The sequence below is a fragment of the Silene latifolia genome, chromosome Y (assembly GCF_048544455.1).
Source record: "Silene latifolia isolate original U9 population chromosome Y, ASM4854445v1, whole genome shotgun sequence".
In the NCBI taxonomy this organism is placed as follows: domain Eukaryota; kingdom Viridiplantae; phylum Streptophyta; class Magnoliopsida; order Caryophyllales; family Caryophyllaceae; genus Silene; species Silene latifolia.
The window spans coordinates 110,864,868-110,888,614 of record NC_133538.1 but is presented as its reverse complement, the minus strand read 5'-3'; the positions used below and the strand labels follow the sequence as shown (position 1 = coordinate 110,888,614).

The window sequence follows — 23,747 nt, the reverse complement described above, 5'->3', positions numbered from 1 at the left end:
TTACCACACCTATAATATAATTATTTGTTAGCAAAATTTGTGGTTTATTTATTTTAATTGAGTTGAGAAAACCATAGTTACTTGGTCATTTAAGCATTTGAAGTGTAAAAGACAAGCCCAAGTCTCAATAACCATTCAAACTAACGGAGTTTTTTAACGGAATAAAAGTTGAGGGTCATGGAAAACTTTTTTCATAAGTTCAGGGTTACCATGTGGGTAGTTGAAAAATGAAGGGTTACCAGCTAGAATTCAAAAAAATACAGGGTTACTACGTAGAATAACCCAAAAAAAAAATATTAGTTATACCAAGGAATGGCAATTTGGTGTACGGTGATTTTAATGGCTGGTTCCTCCAAGGCTATGCTAATTTGTATTGATGGGAATGATATATGTGTTGACTCTAAGTGATACTGATTGTTGGCCGCACCTTAGCTATCCTTGACTTCATTACTTGTGATTATTATTGATGGCAAAGTTATTAATTTCAATTTTTAAGGTGCTTAGTTTGTAAGATGGGTCAAGTTATAGGTAAACCAATTTTGTTTGTGAAATTTTAAGACAAAGCCCTAAACGAGGTTGAATGGGCATATGGCTGTACGTGGATTACTTGAGAATGAGAGCAACTGTAACAGCCCTATGTTTTTAGGACCAAAACAATAAAGTAGAGATGGAAAAATTCACGGCTGTCACTCCACACTTAGCTAAAAATGCCAAGTGCAGGGTAAATACAGAGTCACCCTTTAAAAATAAAGTACATGTCTCAAAACTTTATCAAATAATTAAAACGTCGCAGCGGAAGACTTAAGTCTTACAAAATCCAAAACAAAAAATAAATTTCAAATCCAACAATATTATAAAATAATAAATAGATTAAGACGAAATCTTTATTCAAAATCCTTCCACCCTCGTACTAATCCTCGGATCCAGTATGACCCATGCAACATCTCAAGCATCTCAATTGTACCTACCAACTGTACCCAAAACATAAATAGGTACAGGTTCCAGCGGGGGAACGACCCAAAACATAAGGACATCAGCAAAGCTAGTTTTAGAGAAATAATAAACAATGTTAAGTTTACAAAGATAAATTAATCAAATATAAAACCAGAATAAGAATAAGAATAAAATAATATTCTGAAGCCAGCATTTCCAATAACAATTACCAAAACATTCACCACCTGTGTGCCAAGGTCCTACCCTTGACACGGTCTAGAGGCACCACTTGTGCTTTGTTAGACTCATAAAAGTGCGCACCTCTCACATTTGGACAGTCAGTAGTAGAGATGGCAATGGATCCAGGATCCGGTCCAGATCCGCAAGATCCGACCTTGATGGATCGGATATGGATCCTATTTTTTTAGACCCGTTGGATCCGGATCAGATATGGATCCATTACTTTTAGAGTGGATCTGGATATGGATCTCATCACTCAGATCCAGATCCAACCCGAAGACCCGTTTTCATTAAAATAAATAAAAATTAAACTGTAGTGACTTATTCATTCGCATTATAACTACGGACTTACTCACTAGACTCATATCAAACATGACATTGTAACAAAATCACCAAATTGGGTTTGTTATTAAGCCAGCTAACGCACTGAACTAGTAAACTAAAAAAATTGTAGTGCACTTACAGCCATTTTCATTAGTTTTGATATTATGGTTAATCTTTGGTACTGAACTAGCGACTTTAAAGTTCTAAAAAATTTTTTTTGATTTTTCTTTTTGCTGATTACTTGGACCCGCATGAGACTCGCATCCGTTGGATATGGATATGGATCTGAGAAAATTGGACCCGTTGGATATGGATCGGATATGGATCCAGTGTTGGAAAAGCGGATCTGAATATGGATCTAGCTGGACCCGGTCCAGATCCGGCCCGTTGCCATCCAGTAGGATGGAACCGTCAAAGGAGAAAGTCTAACTACCGAGCGAGTGGGGGCCGGACAATCCCCACTCAAATGAATTCGGGCCAAGAGTTTAGTTTTCGGGACGTAATCCCAGGAGCGTCAGGAGACGACCTTAAACCGTCTAGACCAAAAGAAACCAAATTTTCCAAAGCGGCCTGAGCCGAAACCATTCCAATGTGTAAAATTCAAAATTTAGAAGTACAAGCAAAATCCCATCGATGCCAAAATATTATAAATATAGTTTAAAGATTTAACCGAACATGCTCTTTACTTAAATTTAAAAAAATGGTAAAAGTCCTTACCTCTCAAGACGGCAAATCCAAGCCATGCCTAACCCAAAATTCTTTTTCGTCGAAATCACAAGCTATAAACATATAAGTGACTCGATTACTATACGATATTGAGATGACTCCAAATTTCAACTGAAATAACATAGTATATAAGTTGCTCACAATACCCACGATGTAACAAATTTACTCCTTAGTTATGTTCTCTTTTTAAATATTCCTTTAACAACCGGTCATCCTGAAATTCATAATACACTGAACTATTCACCAAGTAGCCAATACCAAAGAAACGACAATTTAAATACTCTAATAAACCCATACTTCAACTCCAATATTGATTACATGTTAACAACCTCTAAGTGACACCTCTTAACTCGACAGAACCGTAGAATCAAATTCCTCATTGTCACACTAATGCCATTATCACTATTCCCATTATTTTGGATCAATCTCCTATCCTACGTGAATTCACATTAGCACACTTATGCTACTCCTAGACTACGTACAACATGACTCCCTTGTCCTCGTTACAATCCTCACCAACACTAGAGTTCAGTAGCGTAGCTAAACTGACTCCGCGAACTCTAGCCATCCGTACAAATCCCAAATTCAAGTCAGCATATAAACCAATCTATTAATCAACCAAACCATCATATTACCCTTACCAATTAATTTCGCCTTTACCTTAAAATATCCAATGATAAAATCCACAATAATAAGGATAACTATTAATAATCTAAATACATATAATACCGCATCTACAAGGCTACAAACAACCCCATCCCACAATAAAAATAATAGGGTGATGAAATCGTACTATCTTGAAAACAAAACTTTATTATAAGATTTGAGTAAATAAAACAATATTGAATAAACTTGATACTTACAATTTATATAATATGAAATCGGGAACAGAAGGATGGTGGAAAAAATTCGTGGTTAAGACTTCGATGCCACTAGACTTGGACTTATAAGAGAAGTAGCACATGAAAGAAAGAAATAAAGAAGGCAAGATGAACATTGGTGCCGCCAAACGTATAAGACCAAAAATTGTTCCAGGTAGATTGAATGGGGTGGTTTAGGTTTAATTAGTGATATTATTTATTTGCTGAGTCATAAGTTGGGCCAAAATCCAGGTAAAAATCTACGCCCAGTTTCATAAATAAAGTTCCATTATTGTAGCAAATCCACAATCGGTTAATTTTAAGAAAACTTCAAAAGGTTTGTTTTCCAATAATAGATTGGATAAACTACCAGAAAATAATCATATGTAAATCACTCGTGAAATAACGGGGTGTTACAAAGGTAAACATAAACACACATCCCACAAATCAAACACGTATATGACCTGTGCAGAACCTACTCGATCGAGTAACATAACTTACCCGATCGAGTTGAGGCCACTCAATCGAGTTGCCCACTTACTCGATCGAGTGCCTCGACTCCAGAACCTGACCAGAAAGCATAAAAAACCTCACTCGATCGAGCCCATTATCTACTTGATCGAGTTGACCTCGCTCGATCGAGTCCCCTTACTTACTCGATCGAGTGCCCAAAAACAGTAAACTGTCCAGAAACGATATACACCCCACTCGATCGAGTCTCACCCACTCGATCGAGTGCTCCCCACTCGATCAAGTCATGCGACTCAGTATACTACCCGCATGTTCAACTCAACTACTTTACAACCAACTATATATATATATATATATATATATATATATATATATATATATATATATATATATATATATATATATATATATAAATATAAATCGATAAACATACGAGTATGTATAACAAACAACATCCTAATTCACATATTCCTAATAAGCCACATTAGAAATCACTTATCATGCAATTCCATCATCCGTATTAGCACATATACTCATATTACTTATCACCTTCCACCACAACATTCTCCATCCTCCACATGCATTCATCCACCAATTCATACAACACATTTCTATATAGAAATGCAACTTATATAGGTAAACACATAACGATCCCACGACACACCCCATAGTGACCAGTTCAAAGTTATAGGGCGAGATCGCGACTTTAGGACGTCTCCCAAGTCTTTGCATTAGCTCCTAACAACTCCTACCCGGGTTCATTTTATTTTGACTCCCTAGATTCATTGGGTTCATTAGTTACAGGTTCCAAAATCGTCACTCTGATACCACTTTGTAACACCCCCATACTCCAAGTGCCTTACCAGGACCACTTAAGGCATGGGAATGCTACCATCTCGGTTACCCGAGGCAATGTATATCAAATAGACAATAAAGAAACGTACTTTAATAAATGAATTTAAAGTGATACAAGTCCAAAACCAAAAATGTTAAAGAAAATAAAACTGTTCCTCAAACTGTCAAACAAACTAAATAAAAGAATGTTTATGACACAGCGGAAGACTTCTAGACATCTCGTGGCAACTCAACCCAGCTATCCCATGCGCATCATCTCATACATGCTCAATAACTGCTCACCATCCCCGAATGGATCACCACAGTTTTCAAAACATTTAAACCGGGGTCAGTTACCGTTTACATAAAACAATATAACAAAAGCAATACAACAATCCAATCCAATCAACCAATATCCATCATAACTCCACACACCTGACTACACACTAAGATGTGTAGTCCTGCCAGAATACCCATCGCAACAAGTATTCCACACCGCCAGTGGGGAACCGCAGTCGTTCCCACCTAAGCCCCGCTCATATCATCCGAGCGATAACCCAAGTTCCTAAATGTGTACATCCCCTCTGTGGCGGGTTCCACAGATGGCAAATTAAGGGCGTAAAGTCACTCCCGAAAGTGACTCCACTTAGCCGAGGACGCACCTCGCAAACCACAAACAGTTATACAACCAACTCCATTATACCACAACAATTAGTAATTACCAAATCCGGTATGATATAAATCAACAACAATGATCAACCACCAACAATACAATGTAAACAATAACCGAGTAGGGAAACCCTACCTGGAATAGGAACCACAAGACCTTCACAGCAGCTAAACAGAAATGTTCCTCTACGAATCCTCCTCCTATAACACATATTCATATAATTATCACCTAATCAACATAATACACCCAAAACCCCCAAATCTACTCAATTAGGGCTTTAAGCAAACTCACATTATAAAAATTATACAAGAAGCTTACCCTTGACACGACGATCTCAACGGCGTAAAGAACAAGACAATCCGACAATCCTAGCCCTTAAGATTTGCTAACAACACGACGAAAGAGAACTATGTAACTTGTTTTTCTTTTTGAAAGGTTTTAGAAAGCAAAAGTGATTAAAAAGAATGACGGAAACCTTTTATGCTAATCACGCGTTATTATCAAAACCTGGCTAAAATAACCCGTAAGACTCACTTACTCAATTGAGTAAGTCACATACTCGATTAAGTGACCCTTACTCGATCTAGTGCCCAACATACTCGATCGAGTACCCATCAGGTAGCCTACTGTTTCGTATAAAAACATACTTACTCGACAGAGTAAGCCCCACTCGATAGAGTACCCATAGACATAGAAAACCGTAGTATTACATTGAGGTTCTCACATTTCTCATATGAAGAGAGTTCTCATAGAATCTCAACCCTAGGTAAGGTTGTGGTGGCTCAGATCTGGAAAATGCGAGGGAGGTGGTGGGCTGGTGGAGGCGGCGTGCAGCAGGTGGCGGAAGTAGGGGGAGGTGTGAGGTGTGAGGGCGACAAATATGGGGTAGTGGTGTTATGGTGGGCAGCAGATCTGGTGCGTGTGGTGGTGGCGTGAGGTTGGTGTGGTAGTGGTGGCGGGTTGTGAGTTTCAGGGTTGTGGTGTGTATGTCGGGGTTGTGGGAGGGCGGTTGTGGTGTGGGTGGTTGTGGGTGTTTGATGGTAGTGGCGGCATTAGGCGGTTGGGTAGGTGGTGGCTGGTGGGGGAGTCCAGGCTAATGGTGGGTCGTTGTCGTGTTGGTGGTGGGCCATGGTGAGTGAGTGGTAGGGGGTTGTGGGCTTTTGATATTAGTGGTGAGTGATTTATTTTGATTTTTGGGAGGTTTTGATTTATTTGGGTTTTTTGAGAGAGTAGTGGATGAGATGATTGAAATTGTGTGGGATGAGAGAGAAGTGAGTGAATGGAAAAGTAGATATATTAGATTAGTGGTTAATTAGGATGTGGTGATTAATTAGTGGAGAGAGAGAGAGAGAGGAGGGGGGGGTTGGTTTAAATTAGCTTATTAATCCCTTTTTTGTTTTAATCTTAGCCCTCCATATCCCTCATCCAATGGCTCTAAAGTAGACTTATGGACTCATACTTTGGGAGTGGACTTAGATGAATCCAATACCCACTCACTAGTAAGTCCCTTACATCCATTGAGTGCCTAAGTCTTTATATGGGCCTTTGGATGGAGGGGGTAGAGGGATGAGATTCATCTCAATGGATGGCCACAATTTCATCTCCTCTAATTACCTCCTTAATCTTCTCCCTCACTAATCATCCTTCCTCCTCTCATTATAATATCCTTCCTCTCCCTCTCTCATCTCATAACTCACAAGTCACTCCCTCTCTACCTCACTTCTCTTATCTCACAGCCCTCTCATCCTAATACTAACCAAAAAAAGAAACCCAAAAAATACCCACCCGAAACCACCACCACCCCAAAATCCAAATAAACCAAAAATCACTCCCTCACTCCACCACCACCCACTTAAAACCACCACCTAACACTGCCCACCGCCCACCACTGCCACCTCCTCCTTCCTCCCTCTGTCCTTCGTCCTCCTGCCTCCGTCGTTCCTCCATCCTTCGTCTTCCCTCCCTCCCCTGCCACCACGACGCCCCTCCCTCCTCTGCCTAGCCCACGCCACCACGACATCAAATCTCGTTTAGTTGGTGGCCGTGGAGCCTTCGTGTGGGGCTGTCGTGTGGTGATTTGGTGGTATGTCATGTGAGGCTGTCGTGTGGTCGTTCCGTCGTCGTTCGTCCTTGTTTCTTGTTTTTTTATTTTTAGATCTGGGGCGGAGGGTGTAGTGGTGATTTTTTCAGATTAGTTTTTTTTTTTCAAATTTGTGGGTGTTTTTTTTTCCATATTTTTTCAGTTTTGTGTTTGTTTTTTAGATCTATTTGGGTGACGGTTGTGGGTCGTGTGTGTTGTGGTTGTGGGTGACAGTTTTTTTTAATTGTTAGTTTTTGTTGACAATTTATATATATTTTTTCAGATCTATTGGTGAATTTTTCTTAACAAATTACATATTTTATTTTTCATTTTTTCAGATCAATTTTAATTGTGAGTAAAGTTATACCCTTCAAGTCTCATGAGAGACCGTCTTTCACTAAATTAGTGGAAGACATAACAGGGAAAAAAAAAATCAATAACTTCCTCACCCGATTGTGAGAGGTCTCTCAATAACGCTATTGAGAGACCGTCTCTCTGAAATTTTTGTGTCAAACATTATTTTGTATAACTCAATTTGTTTTTTTTTTTTGTTTTTTTTATTTCTTTAGTATTTGTGTGTCGGTGTTGTTGTAAGACGGTTTTTTATACTTTTTAATTTTTGCTGACAATTTATATTTAGTTTTGAATTTTTCAGATCTACTTTTGAATTTTAGTAACAAATTATATTTTAGTTTTTTATATATATTTGTTGATTTTTGTTGACGAATTACGGTTTTTTAAGATCTTTTTGTTGATTTTTTTCAGATCTTATTTTTATATATATATATATATATATATATATATATATATATATATATATATATATATATATATATATATATATATAGAGAGAGAGAGAGAGAGAGAGAGAGAGAATTGTAAGTTTTGTTTCTTATGGTGAGTTGTGAGGGGTCGTTTGGTTGCATATAGGAATTTGTATTGCCTAGGAAGTCATAAAACACGTGAATTTGGAGTTCATGTGAATTGCAAAAAAATGTTTGGTTGCCATGGAGGAAGTGCAATTCGGTCGTGTAGGATTCTAACTTACCTAGGGGGCCTAGGTAAGCAACTTCCTCCATTATGGAGGAATTGGAATTCATGGGAACTTCCAATTCATGTGAATTGGGGTAACCAAACAACATACCCATTTTGCAATTCACATGAATTTAAGTTCTTGCATTGTTTAGTGTGTAACCAAACGACCCCTGAGTTTGTGCTTGAAAATCTCAGCCACTAGATTATATTAGAGATGAATGGCCAAGATCTAATCTTACCTGTCATATAAAATCAGTCATTTACTTATTTTCTCTTTTTTCTAGTGCTACTCTTTTTTTTACTTTAATTTTTTTTATCTCCTTTTTTTTACCTCGTGTTATTATGCTTTTTTTTTTACGACTTTGATTTTTTTTCCCTCTTATGTTTTTCTCTAATTTTCTCATTATGTTACCTTCTTTTCTTTTTCTTTTTGTACAATTTTTTTATTTTATTTTAATTTTTTTTACTCCTATTTTTTTTACCTCGTGTTATTATGCTGTTATTGTGCTTTTTTTTACTTCGATTTTTTTTACGCCTTTGATTTTTTTTTTCTCTTGTTGTTTTACAATGTGTTATTGTGCTGTTATTGTTATTCCGCTGTTATTGTGATGTTATTCTGCTGTCACTTTGATTTTTTTTACGACTTTGGTTTTTTTTTTTTTTTTACCACGTGTTATTGTGCTGTTATTATACTGTTATTCTGATGTTATTCCGGTGTCACTTTGATTTTTTGACTACTTTGATTTTTTTTACTCTTTTTTTACCACATGTTATTGTGCTGTTATTCTAGTGTTATTGTTATTCTGGTGTTATTGTGATATTATCCCGGTGTCACTTTGATTTTTTTTACTACTTTTGATTTTTTTACTTTTCTCCACCACATGTTATTATGCTGTTATTCTGATGTTATTGTTATTCTGGTGTTATTGTGATGTTATTCCGGTGTCACTTTGATTTTTTTGACTACTTTGATTTTTTTTACTCTTTTTTTACCTTGTGTTATTGTGCTGTTATTGTTTTTCTGGTGTTATTATGATGTTATTCCGGTGTCACTTAGATATTTTTTACTAGTTTGATTTTTTCCTCACATGTTATTTTGCTGTTCTTCTGGTGTTATTGTGATGTTATTCCGATGTCACTTTGATTTTTTTTACTACTTTGATTTTTTTACTCTTTTTTACCACGTGTTATTGTGCTGTTATTATGGTGTTATTGTGATGTTATTCCAGTGTCTCTTTGATTTTTTTTTACTACTTTTTTTTTTTACTTTTTTTTAGTCTGTATGTTTCTTATATTATCCACAAGACTAATACGATTAACCCAAAGGGATGCAATGAGGGCGGATTCTCTCCAGTAAATTGATATACTGGATGGTCCAGTACCATAACTGGATTATTGCCACGTGTTTTAGTAAGGAATAAATGGTTAGGATCTATTTAGCTTGCTTTAATAAGGTAAATACTCTGTCAAAAAGGAAAATCAAGGTAAATAAAAAAAAAAACAAATGACAATTCATCTTCCCCTAGCTTCATCTTTTAACCCCCAAATCCCCAATTCAACGAGCTATTTTATTTATCAAAAAATTCATAATCAAAAGATAAGAATTGCATATAATTATATTAGTTTGTTTTTGACAAAAAAAGCAATCATTCACGATTTCCGTTTAGATTGTGAAAATTCCAGTTTGAAAAAGACGGAATCTCGGTGATTGGCGATGGTCCGATGAGGGATGACGCTCAGGTGGTTTCCCGTGGATCTCAGGGGGTAGGTGTTTGTAGTGGTGGAATGGTTTGGTGACGCGACTTTGTTCTTCGATTGATGAACGCTTGTGATTGTTGAATGTTGGTTTGAGGAAGAAATAAAATTATCTCTACTTTTTCATTATTTATTATAGTTGAACAAGTTTGATGAATTGGTCACCATTAATGAAGAATAATTGTAAGTAATACTCAGAAACTGAAATTATATGAAGAAGAAGAAAGAAGTAAAAAGGGACAGCTTTTAATTTTGGTTTGAAAAAAATTAGAAGCTTTTAAATCACAAGGACATAAGAGGTACAGAGTATTTCCTTAAAATGAGCCTTGATTGAAAGCTGTAGATCTTTGTTTGGGACAAAGGGAGCAAACTAAGCAAAGCATCAGTATCAGGTATGCTAATTCAAGTTAAACATATGATGGAATTTTGCATTGCCAATATTAATAGTAATTCACACGGTGTACTGGTAAACGCATTGCACTAATTGTAGTGAGACCTTCTCTCATACAAGACCGACTGCTGCTTTATTTCTAAGTCTCCATTTTAAGGTCTAAATCCTGAAGACGATGTCGATTATCAGGTTGCAGTCGTCACCAACTCGGTAATACGACCCACTCAAACTCGCCAAATACCCCAACACCTGATCCCTCCGACTCACCAACTCGTCCGAGTCACCACCACCCCCACCGCACCGCTTCAGCACGAGGGATTTATCCTCTACGCCGACGAATGTTGCATTGTCGTACTTGAGGAAGCACTCGTCGAGCTGGAGAACTCGCCGACCGAGTTAACACAGAGGGAACCGAGTTGACTCACTGAGTTGCGGACGCAGGCTGACTCAGGGAGGTCTCCCCTGCATTGGTAGACCCCAGAGATGGTGGCGGGGGAGGTGAGGGTGAGTTTGGAGAAGGGCGAGTTGGTGGCTGAGTTGACCAGGGAGGTGAGGAGCGAGTTGAGGGTGGCGGAGTATGCGGAGTTGTACATGCGACCAGATGGGGCTGTCAACTCAGTGAGTGGGATCGTCCGAGTTGAAGAGAGTTTGATCGAGTCAGGGAGAGGTGACTCGTCGCTTGTGAACTCGCGGTTGTATGAGTCTAGAATTGTAAATAAGGGGGACCCACAATTGATGAGGTAGTTATCTAGAGGCGACCAGACAGAGGATTATAATTGAACTAGCGGTTGTATTCTTTCAATCTTAACGGTCAATTTATTCTAATTCAATGGTCTAGATTTTCCAAAATCACAACTCACCATAAGAATCTTGTTAGAAATCTATATCTCATTACTTAACATATTCATATATGTTCTAATTAATTTAGTCATAAAATTAATTACAAATCTTATGCATGCAAACTAAAATAGATAAGTGAAGAAATCGTTTTCTCACCATATGATTTTCGGATTATAAGGGCACCAACAAGATCTTCTTCTTGTTAGTTCTTGAGCATTCCAAATAATGGATGAACAAAGATTCAAGTATAGAATCTCTCCCAAAAGCATATACCCAAGGAAAACTCATAAAAACTAATATTATTTTGATCTAGTAATAATATTAATCATACTTAAATTTGACACAAAATGTTATTTTTGCTCTTGAAATTTCGGTTCAAGAGGGAGGAATTTTTGGAGATTTTAACTCTCCAATTTTACATAAGATGTAGAGAGTATTTTCTATTTTCTTACACTAGAAAATATTGTCAAATTGTGAATGAATAAAATTAGAGGAAAAACCCTATATGATGCTTTTGAAAACCGGTTGGGAGGGTGGAGGAGAGCCAATGCATGGGCTCATTTTCTTCCCAAGAAAAATAGACTTGCATGGCTACAAATAGGTGTGCAATCATTTTGTTTTCCACTCAAACAATTAACACAATTTAAAACATAATACTCCCTCCACCATTTCGGTACTTATAACATAAAATGGATGGTCCATTTTATTTTGTCATTTGTCAATTGTGACATATGTGACATGTTACTAGACATGTGAAATTGTAATGTATTTTTAACATGTTAAAAATCAACGTATTAATAAAAATACGTCATGTACAAAATCGACTTAGTAATTCATAATTACTTGTACCAAAACGGTTTACCTATTATAAATCACAACGTCTTGTATTTATAATAAATCATTCATTTAGTTTCAATTGTTTCGTAAACAATAATTTTATCTAAGTAATAAAACAATTCAATTACTTAGACCGTATCTAATATAATCGAATTACAATAAGACACGTTAATTTTACTCACAAAATCATCCGTCAATTTTTAAGCAATTTAATTAACTCGTATCGACATACGATTAATTAAATAATAAATTAAGAGTATTTCCCTATAGGTATGACCTAAGGGGATCAACTGATCACCACTGTCGCACGAAAGTAATGTCAAACTCTAGTCAGCCAATCATTACCGATATGTGTGGACCAGTTGACTGTAAAATATTACATCCCACATGTATTCTTAAAATGAGATTTAAACATGTGATCAATATGATCAACAGTTGTGATCACATTATTGTCGGAGGACACTTATTCCAACAATCTCCCACTTGTCCTCGAAAAGTGTGCGTCACCAATTCTTTTGTCCTATTACTATCTCCCACTCAATGCAAGGTGTCTTTCAGGTCGTACTTGCAAGTGATCATATCGAGAGTGGTTTCCTCGATCTGGAGAATAACTGATTGACCGGAGTTATCTACCACAGATACCTTCCGAGCGTGGCCACGCATTTCAAGTTCATTGCTCCTCGAGTGGCCTTGAGATATTATTTTAACCCTGACAAGGGGGTGGACAATTCCTATCGCACTTATTCCCTTCGACTAGCCACAGCCATCATAACCCAAAATATGCCCATTTGACCCCATTTATGAAGGTCGTAGTAACACAAATCAAACTTAATCTGAAACTGTGCCACCTTAGGCAAACAGTCTTTAGTCAAAAGAATCGACTCATTAGAGTACTATAGTAGCTCTCGCCACGACCAGGCTATATAAATTTGCCAGAACTCTATAAGCGGTCATAAGGCCCGACAAGGCGTTCCTAACAGTCTGCCTATGTGATCTACTAGTCATCTCACATGACTCTATGGCACTTGAACTTGCCAACAATCGCATCACACTCTAGTCACTTCGAGAAGTCACCTCATACAAGTGACTATGGGCAAATATTATGTTAATCCGGGTTCACTTTAACGGGGTTCAATGTTGTCTCTACAACCTGTTTGGATGTAACAAAGTATAGAAGGAGTTTTTTCAACTAAAAAACTCTAACGACAAATGTGATTATCACATGTGAATAGTCAATACCTGATTACTATTTCATATTCTATAATCTAATTTGATCTTTTCTGTAGTTATTAATCTCAATCCAATTGAAATGACATGACTCATCATGTTAAGCCTATGAAAAGGCTTTGGTTAGTAGGTTTTATCAATTTTGTGTACCTAACTCAACCTTACTACATACTTGTTTTCCTTTGTAATGTAAACATTTGCATTACAAAACTTTTTGAGTGCGTGTCGAGATTTAATCAAGACATAGGCCCTCTAGCCTTAGAATAGCTCCTACTGTTTTCACAGTGTGCGGGACTCATGCTTCTTGCACATCTCATGATTGCAAGTGTACTCAATTTCCGTTGTAAATATTTCTCATTGTTCTTTATTGCCTAGAACGATTCTAGAAAATCTATTTCTTAAATAACATAGCCACAATGGTTACTTAACCATCTTGATATGTTTTGATTATGGTTTTGTCAGAAACCATGCGCAATCGCAATTGTCAATTGTCATTTGTGTAACATCCTTACACAAAATTGCATCAAAAATACTTTGCATTACATCCTTAACGCTTCTGCAAGCACTTAAGGGTAATCTTTATGGCTCACTTGGTAAATATTACTTAAATCCGATTTGAAACAATTCATCATACCCAAAGTATATGAAGTGTTATACATCATTTTCTATTTAATTGATTCGGCAGCGGAAGCAAATGGAATCAATCAAATATGTTCAACTTGATTGAACTAGTCATGAATCTTATCAACATAAGACTTCTTATTTGACGTTAATATCATGTAGATTTATCTTCATAAATCCGGATATTATAGATGTATTATAATACTCCATAAGTCTTAAATCATTCCCAATGATCAATATGTCATCCATATACAAGACTAATTAAAATTTTCGTAACTCCCACTAAACTTCATGTATAAACACAAGTTTTCCACTTATCGATAAAAGTTTTATAACATGATCAAAACATTGATTCCAACTCATTGATGTCCTACTTAAGATTCTCTCTTAAGTTTCACATTATCTTAGGATTACAAGAATCTATAAAACTCAAGACATGTATTGAATACATTCCTTCTAATGGAAGAAGTGGGTTTTGGATTCACTTGCTATATGTATATCATCATAATGAAACATAATCCCTAAGAAGATCTAAATAGACTTAAGCATTTCAACTAGTGCAAAACCCTTTGCAACCAATCAAACTTTGAAATCTCTCTTTATTAGTGCAAAACCCTTTGACACTAATCAAGCCTTTTATTTCGGATTTTCATGGCTCTAAGCCTTGCATTGAGTTGTGACTTAAACATTCTCATGTAAGTCATATGTTCATTACTTTCCAGAAGTAATCAACTTGAATCAAACAATTTCTTTGTAAGTTGCAAGCTCTTTACTTTCTAAAAGTAACACTAATTCATCATCTTCAATAAGTGATGATTTTAACCTCCTAGGTTTTGAAGAAACAACGTCTTACACAAAACGTCTCATGTAGTCAAGAAAGACCAGTTTCTTGGGACATAACATTCCTTGTGGCTCTTTGAATAATTTCTCCCACTCTGTCTTCTAGAAATAAACTTGTATTCTAGAAAGACATCTTTACGAGCCACAAACCCGTTGTACTCGTGATTATAGTAAGGAAAGATGAGCATTTGTTTCTTTTGAAGAACTTAAAAATATGGTACCCTACCATTTCATACCTTATATAATTCGTTTTAGATTTAGTGGAAAAATAATTTAGACAAAATGATAAAATCCCCAAAAGGATCAAGTAACTCAAAGTAACTTGATTAAAGTCCAAACCATATCGAATGGAGTTTGAATTCTTTATCCAACCACATATTATCCCATAATGCATGCTAAGAGAGATTAATTTGTGATACTATATCACTTTTCCGTTGGCTTATATCAAAGTCTTCACTTTGATAATCCCATCACGGCTAAAGCATGATTCTTTGAACTCTTTGAACTTCTTTAAAGATTTCTCTATTTACCTTATTAAGTGAAAATATTAGCGTCAACTTAAATCATTGGTAAAAGATAATGATCAACCTATTTTGGATCACTGATTTACAACCTCGATCTCCTTTTCAACCAAAAGGCACGAGACATCTTGCTTTGAATACAAGATACGCATATACCATAAGATTAACAATCTAATGGTTTCATGAGTACTCAATAACTCTTTGCGTTCATCATTCCAGAATCTAAGGTTCAATCTTGGGTTACCAATTTGAGTCTTGCATCATCCACATGATATATCATTTTAGTTTGGTTTAGAATATAATCACCTTGATAATGGGCTAGCCATACATCAAATCGTGGTGTATAGGGTCACAAAAGTGAAACCTCTTTTGTATCCTAACAAGTTTATATTCTTATTTAGAGTTTATGCACTTAATATTCATAATTAAGTACAGCTATAAACCCAAAACTAGATTGATTACACAATGACTCTATTTCTCAACATCATTGTTGCTAGTCGTCATATTCTAATCATCCTATGTATCAAGTACAATGATGAAAACCTCCACTGGATTCTAATATTGACGAAGTAGTACTAGCAAAACTTATGTTAATCGAATAAACATTTAAAGAAGAAGGTCTCATTAGATGTCCCACAACTAACTTGCTGATCCTTTAATAATTTGGGGTAGTTTCCTTTCTAGTGTCCAACATTTAAGACAATGAAAACTTTATCGGTCGGGATTGATAGGTTTAGTGTCGTTATTCTCAATAACTTTACTTTTAACATTACCTTGTATCAATTCCATTATAATCTTTTCTTCTTGAACCTCGTCCTTTTCTTAACGGTTTAAGAGAATGCTCCCACTCATTTCAATGAGTCTTTGCTTAAAGAAGCAAAATTGAATTTTATGAAGACTACTCTTCATTCGTTTGTTTAGTCTTAAAACTTTCATTGAAGTGGTTGCGGTATTTTGGTCTATTATGATTTCCAACAAATCTAGTCACCAAAATGATTTAACGTTTCAAAGTTCTTAACTCAATTAAGCATATGAGAACCAATTTATTGTAAGTAGATATGTTAGTCAAGAATCAAAAACCTGTTTGATAATGAATAACTTTTATTTATACTCTTCACAAGAGATCCTTCCAATGGATAATTCGAGGTTTTTAGAAGAAAATTCAAATTTTGTCTTTAGTTACGATGTTTTAATGGAGTTTTGAATCGAAAATCGAAATGATATCGTATATGAATTGCGGTAAAGAAATAGAACAATATGATAACGGAATAGTGGAAAACTTAACATTTATCGTTTTATTAATACTTGTAAATAACAAGTAAAACATTTACATAGTGACCTCTACCCAACTATGATAAATGATTCCAAGATCCAAATTCATATTAACTTGGGGCACGGTGTGCCGAAATACCCTTTATTAATATAACTCGGTGGATTAACTCTTTAATCGATTCTACTTTCAGAACTCTTGGTCGATAAAATTACATTAATATTTATCTTTAGCCCGAAACACATCCGGAAATCGTCGTGAATACTTTCGTTGAGTTCAACCCAAATTTCGAATAAATGTGTCCATGATCCAAACTCATATCAACTTAGGGCACGGTGTGCCGAAATACCCTTCATTAACATAAATTCGGTGGATAGACATTTATCACCCACTTCCCCTACGTAACAAGGTTTGTACCCGGTGTGGCCGAGTGCACTCCCTCACGAAATAGGTTTTCATGGTTTCTACTTTTGGTAAGGCTAAGTCTCAATTGTTTATTTAGCGAGAGGTCATGTCAATTTATTATCTATCACGTTTTAAGTGAACTAAAGCGGTGAACTACGATAATTGTAATTGACACGGTCAATATACTCGATTAAAATGACAATGCATGTTTTTTGGTTATGGCGATTTAGCGATGCATGCAACATATAAAATAAAATGCAAAGCATAAATAAAATCCTAGTATGGCCTTCCTAAAATAGTAAATCTAATAAACTATTACAAATTCGGAAACCAACTCCATTGGTCCCTTGAACTTCGGTTTTGGCACGCATCTCGAGGTAACACCGTCTTTAATGGATCGCCCTCTTGAGTGGCTCCGTCTTCAAGGATCTCCGGAATAAATAAATTACATAACAAATTACATAATTTCCTATTACACATTTGTAATTAAAATAAAATATATCTATTAAATTACAAAACGGTGATACCAGATCACAATAAATTACAACCGAATCGATATTCCCATACATTTCGGGAAATACCAATTAAAAACTAAGGCCATACTAAGTAAAATTACATAATTCAAAAATTACATAAAATAAAATTATGACAATCATAAATAAAATGCAACATTATAATATGTATGAACATGCCCAATTTTATGCTAAATCGCCTTTAAGGAGCCAATATCATATATTAAACGGTTTTTACGGATTTGCGTGATTCAACCTTTTAAAATCACAATAAATTACATAAAATCATATTTATGCACAAGTTAATTACCCTAACCAACTTAGGACTCAAAATTAGCCTCCACTAAAATATTGACAAAAATTAACTTATATTTCTTAAAATTGTTCATTAATGGACTCAAAATTACAATAAAATGCCATAAACTCCAAATAAATCATAAAAATTTCAAATAAATTCAAAATTTGAAATTTAAAATCATGAACATTCTGGAAAAATATCATGACACTCATAATGTTCAAAAACTTAGGTTAAAAATTTCGAAATTTATCGAGAAAAACAATGTTGCGGTTTATCGGATTTATCAAATATAATCATAAAAATATGAGAAAAATATATTAATTACTTTTCACTTTTAGATCTGAAACATATAATAAAATTCAACATGTGACGTTTTTTCTTAGTCATGAAGTATGTTTTAGCAATTATTTACTAATTAAAGTCACTATTTATGTTATTTTTCATCAAAAATTCATAAATCATGAATAAAGACTTCATTATAGCCTATTATTTTACACACATCTTGTAAAATTGCATGTGACAACATACTAAATATCAATGACTAGATTCGAAATTTATCTCATATTAACCTATTTTTCCATTTAAATTCGATTTTATCATGAAAAAACCATATTTCGAGCATAAGAACTCCAAAAATTATGAAAATTTACAGGTCATCTAAATTTAATATATGTGAAAACATATCAAAAAACCACAGTAAAAATCGAACTTTAGCTAATTTTCGGCCAAAATTGTCATTTTTATCACAAAAATCACATTTTAATGCCAATAATATATAAAATGAACGATAAAAACCCATAAATTAACCAAAATATCCTAAATACATTTTAGGACCAGAAACTTTAACATGCATAATTAATTTCGTGATATATCATAATAAACACAAATTTATAAGTTTTATTTGTTAATCGTATAACTCGGAAAAACTATAACCGATTTGCATGCAAACAACCTAAGGCTCTTATACCACTTGTTAGAAATGTATATCTCATTACTTAACATATTCATATATATTCTAATTAATTTAGTCATAAAATTAATTACAAATCTTATGCATGCAAACTAAAATAGATAAGTGAAGAAATCGTTTTCTCACCATATGATTTTCAGATTATAAGGGCACCAACAAGATCTCCTTCTTGTTAGTTCTTGAGCATTCCAAATAATGGATGAACAAAGATTCAAGTATAGAATCTCTCCCAAAAGCATATACCCAAGGAAAACTCATAAAAACTAATATTATTTTGATCTAGTAATAATATTAATCATACTTAAACTTGACACAAAATGTTATATTTGCTCTTGAAGTTTCGTTCAAGAGGGAGGATTTTTTGGAGATTTTAACTTTCTAATTTTACATAAGATGTAGAGAGTATTTGCTATTTTCTTACACTAGAAAATATTGTCAAATTGTGAATGAATAAAATTAGAGGAAAAACCCTCTATGATGCTCTTGAAAACCGGTTGGGAGGGTGGAGGAGAGCCAATGCATGGGCTCATTTTCTTCCCAAGAAAAATAGACTTGCATGGCTACAAATAGGTGTGCAATCATTTTGTTTTCCACTCAAACAATTAACACAATTTAAAACATAATACTCCCTCCACCATTTCGGTACTTATAACATAAAATGGATGGTCCATTTTATTTTGCCATTTGTCAATTGTGACATATGTGACATGTTACTAGACATGTGAAATTGTAATGTATTTTTAACAAGTTAAAAATCAACGTATTAATAAAAATACGTCATGTACAAAATCGACTTAGTAATTCATAATTACTTGTACCAAAACGGTTTACCCATTATAAATCACAACGTCTTGTATTTATAATAAATCACTCATTCAGTTTCAATTGTTTTGTAAACAATAATTTTATCTAAGTAACAAAACAATTCAATTACTTAGACCGTATCTAATATAATCGAATTACAATAAGACACGTTAATTTTACTCACAAAATCATCCGTCAATTTTTAAGCAATTTAATTAACTCGTATCGGCATACGATTAATTAAATAATCAATTAAGAGTATTTCCCTATAGGTATGACCTAAGGGGATCAACTGATCACCACCGTCGCACTACGTAATGTCAAACTCTAGTCACCAATCATTACCGATATGTGTGGACCGATTGATGTAAAATATTACATCTCACATGTATTCTTAAAATGAGATTTAAACATGTGATCAATATGATCCTTGATTGTGATCGCATTATTGTCGGAGGACACTTATTCCAACAAACCAAACTCACGAGATATATATATATATATATATATATATATATATATATATATATATATATATATATATATATATATATATATAAAGAGAGAGAGAGAGAGAGAGAGAGAGAGAGAGAGAGAGAGAGAGAGAGAGAGAGAGAGAGAGGATCATATAAGGCCATTACATCTTATGAGTCCATAAGTCCTTCTAAAGGCCCTTGGATGAAGAGAATGGAAGGCTAGGATTAGATCTCAATGGATGGCTACAAATTAATCCCTCCACCTTTTCTCTAATTAGCTCATCAATTCTATTAACATACCACAATAATCATTCATCATCTCATTATCACAACTTCTTCTCCTCTCTCTACATCTCAATTCTCTTTCCTCTCTAAAACACCCAAAAAAATCAAAAACCCCAAAAAATCAAAAACCCAAAAAATCATTCATTCCTCTCTTCCTCATTCACCACCACCCACCACCATCCTACCCGACACCACCCCACCACCCGCCGCCGCCGACGTTTTTTTTTTTTCTTTTTTCTTTTTTTCGTGTTAGTTTTTATGTTTTGAGTTGTTTTTTTCCATTCGTTATTTTTGCAAATAATAACACTTCCCAAAAAATAAAAATAAAATAAAAAGTGTAACCTTAATTGTAAATTGTATAACTTTAATGTTTTACGAGTATAACTTTAGTCGTAAATTGTATAACTTTAATGTTTTAACGGTACAACTTTTGTATAACTTTTGTTTGGAGTTGTTTTTTTTCTATTTGTTAGTATTAATCTTAGACATATTAAAGTTATTATAATGCATATTTTGACATTTCAAATATCGTCTTGTTTTTTATTTTTACAAATTTCGTTTCTTTAAAATTCGTCTTGTTTTTTTATTTTCACAAATGTCGTTTCTTTAAAGTTATTATAAATTTTTCAGTTATGGGCAAAAGTTATACTGTTATGGACTAAAGTTATACAAAAATGGACTAAAGTTATACAAAAATGGACTAAAGTTATACAAAAATTGCCTAAAGTTATACTGTTATGGACTAAAGTTATACAAAAATAGACTAAAGTTATACAAAAATTGCCTAAAGTTATACAAATATGGACTGAAGTTATACAAATAAGGACTAAAATTATACAAAAACTGACTAAAGTTATACAAATATGGACTAAAGTTATACAAATAAGGACTAAAATTATACAAATAAGGACTAATGTTATGTAAAAATGGACTAAAGTTTAGTCCATTTTTGTATAACTTTAGTCCATTTTTGTATAACTCTAGTCCTTATTTGTATAACTTTAGTCCATATTTGTATAACTTTAGTCCATATTTGTATAACTTTAGTCCATTTTTGTATAACTTTAGTCCTTATTTGTATAACTTTAATCCATATTTGTATAACTTTAGTCCATTTTTGTATAACTTTATTCCATTTATTTGTACAACTTTAGTCCTTATTTGTATAACTTTAGTCCATATTTGTATAACTTTAGTCCAAAATTGTGTAACTTTATTACAAAATCGCATAACTTTACTCCAAAATATAAGAAATTTGAAGGAAAAAAAATACACTGTCTCACACCAACAAAAAAAACCAACAAAACCTAACAAATAAATGTAAAAAAATCAAACAATAACAAAAAAAAATCAAAACATAACACAAATCATAATGTTTCAATGGTACAACTTTAGTCGTAAATAGTATAACTTTAATGTTTCGAAGGTATAACTTTAGTCGTAAATAGTATAACTTTAATGTTTCAAGCGTATAACTTTAGTCATAAATAGGATAATTTAAATGAAATACAAAACAAAGGAAATCTAATAAAAAAATTAACAAAAAAATCTTAAAAATCCGTATATAATAAGACCAATTAAATTAGAAAATACAATAACAAATAACAATACAAAACAAATAACAATAACAACCAAATAAAAAAAACGCCAAAAAAATAATTAAATAACAATATTAACAACCAATAAAAAAACCAAATCTGAAAAACAAAAAAAACAAAAACAGGAAAAACAAAAAATTAGATCTAAAAGAAACCAACAAAAAATTGAAACCAACAAACCTGAAAAATTAAAATTAACAAATCTAAAAATCAATATTTGTATAACTTTAGTCCATATTTGTATAACTTTAGTCCATTTTTGTATAACTTTAGTCCATAATTGTATAACTTTAGTCCATATTTGTATAACTTTAGTCCATATTTGTATAACTTTAATCTATTTTTGTATAACTTTAGTCTATTTTTGAAACCAACACAATAAGAAAATGAGATTAAAGTTACTTTAGTCATATAGTCCAAGTTTATGTAACTTTAATGTTTGAAGTGTATAACTTTAGTCGTAAGTAGTATAACTTTAGAGATTAATAGTATAACTTTATTTTGATTATTGTATAACTTTAATATTTTAAGGGTATAACTTTAGTCGTAAATTGTATAACTTTAATATTTAAAAACTAGAAACATAAAAAATTGTATAACAAAATTAAAAACTAGAAACACAAAAAATCTGGAAATAACAAAAAAAAAAATTGTATAACTTTAGAGGTTAATAGTATAACTTTATTTTGATTATTGTATAACTTTAATATTTTAAGGGTATAACTTTAGTCGTAAATTGTATAACTTTAATATTTAAAGGTACAACTTTAGTCATAAATCTAACAAAAAAACCCATAAATCTAAGACAAAAACCTGTAAATCTAACAAAAAAAATCCGTAAATCTAAGAAAAAAACCAAATAACAATAATAAAAAACCAAATAACAATAATGTAACAATAAGCAAAAAAAAAAATGTAACAATATCTAAAAACAAAAAAATTATGTAACAATAACAAAAACAAATTAGATCGGAAAAATTAAAATGTCATCTATTAGGAAAAATTAACCCATAAATAATAAAACAAATCTGAAAATTTTAAATAAAAACTAAAAAAATCAAACCAAATCAAACTTATTCGAACCAAACCAAATCAAAATCAAACCAAAACCAAATCAAAATCAAACCCAAAAACTACTTTGTCCTCATCAATGTTACTACTCTTTCTGCAAATTAGCCGGAAAAAAAAAATGAAAACAAAAGACCACAACTAAGAGGAGTGGTGTGAGAGATCTGACGGCGGTTGCGACAAGGGGAGACAACGTTGGGGCGGCTGCGACAAGGGAACACAACAAAACCCAGATCTGATGTCGCCACTAGGCTCCACCACACACCCGCCACCACCATTACCACCGCAGCACCCCACCACACACCACGGCCACCCTCACTCACCATCACGCACACCACCTTACACCTCCACCATGCACTACCTGAAACACCACACTACACCTACACAACCAAATCTACCACCCACTACCCAAAACACCACTCCTCTCAAATGACGACACCAACCACTCCTTCTCCTCTCAGATCCACCACCCTAACAATCGTGTTTTTTTTTTTAAAAAAAAACTTAGATCTAGCTGCAGTGGACGACAAAAACAGACAGAATGGTCTTGGCGGTGGCGGTGGTTAGAAGGTGACGGGGAGGTGGTAGTGTAGTTGATGGTGAATGTTGTCAATGATTTTGGTTTACATTATTTTTTACATATTTTGATTTTCAATTTTTTTTTTGCTTATTTTTTTGGTATTTATATAGCTGGCAGTTGATTTATTATTATTTTTTTCACATTTGGTGTATTTTTTTTTTCTCAATTACACTCCTATTAATTTAAACTTACACTTCTATTGTATTAGATTTACACTCGTCCTCTAGTAAAGTTACACTATTTTTCTCGTTTTTTAATAACTTTTTTTTAGTGGGT

At 33.7% G+C, this 23,747-nt stretch overlaps 1 long non-coding RNA gene across 1 annotated transcript; it reads right to left on the bottom strand.

Moving 5' to 3' along the window:
• Nucleotides 1–779: 779 nt before the first annotated feature.
• Nucleotides 780–3,249, bottom strand: LOC141633874 (uncharacterized). Its single transcript, XR_012538622.1, has 3 exons — nucleotides 3,087–3,249; nucleotides 2,215–2,276; nucleotides 780–971 (listed from the first exon to the last, which is right to left on the bottom strand). It is a non-coding gene; the product is annotated as an uncharacterized LOC141633874 (long non-coding RNA).
• Between the last annotated feature and the right edge of the window lie 20,498 nt (nucleotides 3,250–23,747).